Here is a 1,201-nt window from a genome sequence, read left to right on the forward strand (position 1 = left end):
GGAAACTGTCTCTTATGCAAGGGGTCTGGGTCTGTTGTTGTTGTTTAGTCGCTAAGTCATGTCTGATTTTTTGTGACCCCGTGGGCTGTAGCCCATCAGGCTCCTCTGTCCATGGGGTTCTCTAGACAAGAATACTGGAGTGGGTTGCCATGGGTCTGTTAGAGCACAGGAATTATGAGTGATTCTGTAAATCATAAATTCCTAGAAAACCAAGAAACTTCTTCCTCAGATAAAAAGTTTTGTTTTGGTGTTCAGTTTGTTTTGTTTTGTTTTCAGATTTGATGTTTAGGAATTTTTCAGATTCCAAGAAGTAAAATGATCTAAAATCTTAAAGAATGGTGAATAGACTTCTGTATCCAACTTTCATGTCAAGTAATAATACACTTATTTTTCCCTTTTACAAAAATTTGGAAAGCTTCTATATCCAACCCTGCCAATCATCCACTCTCTAACGTTTCCTTTCTTTCCCCTCATTTTGCAAAATTTTAGACCTTCAGCACCTGGGATAGAAATCTAATAGTGAACAATCTCATAACAAAAGGCTGCTTACAACCTGGGTCCATTCAGACTCTACCATCGAAACCCTAAACTCAGCAGAGCATTGAGCCTGTTCTCATCAGCTGATGGGCAGTCATATTCTCCTTAATCCCAGTTAACTTTCCCCTGCTTTATTTTGTCAGAGACTCACTTTTCTGAGATACAGCCACAATCCTCCTTAAACTTCTACCTACATCTCTGACAAGCCCTTCTGATGGGACCTGTATGAGAAAGCTCTCTTGTGACTACCTTATATCCACACTTTTTCTTCCTCCTTGACAGGGAAATTCAACATGTCTTTCCTCTCTAGAGATCATTTTCTCATTAATCTTCTCCCCTCGGGAGTGCTCCTCAGTCCCATGTTCAGAGTAGAAGTGTGTGTGTTTATTTACTCTGAGCTCCACACCTACCCTTCTTTGCCTGGCTTGTGATTCTGGAGCTGGACCCTGTGAACACATGCCCAGTGCCAGCTGGGTACAGTGCTAATCTCTGTCTGTTTGGGGTGCTGGAGGGACGTTGCAGGAGAAAACAATTCCTGGTTAATGGTTCCCTTCCGCCCAGCTCCTGTGGTGCTCTTGTCCTGCACAGGACACCCGGGGACATTCACTCAGTGAGGAAAAAGTGCTTGCTCCTCATGATACATGCCACACACCTCAGAGTCCAG

This window comes from Giraffa tippelskirchi, chromosome 10, assembly GCF_054371585.1.
Source record: "Giraffa tippelskirchi isolate mGirTip1 chromosome 10, T2T-mGirTip1v1.2.pri, whole genome shotgun sequence".
Lineage (NCBI taxonomy): Eukaryota > Metazoa > Chordata > Mammalia > Artiodactyla > Giraffidae > Giraffa > Giraffa tippelskirchi.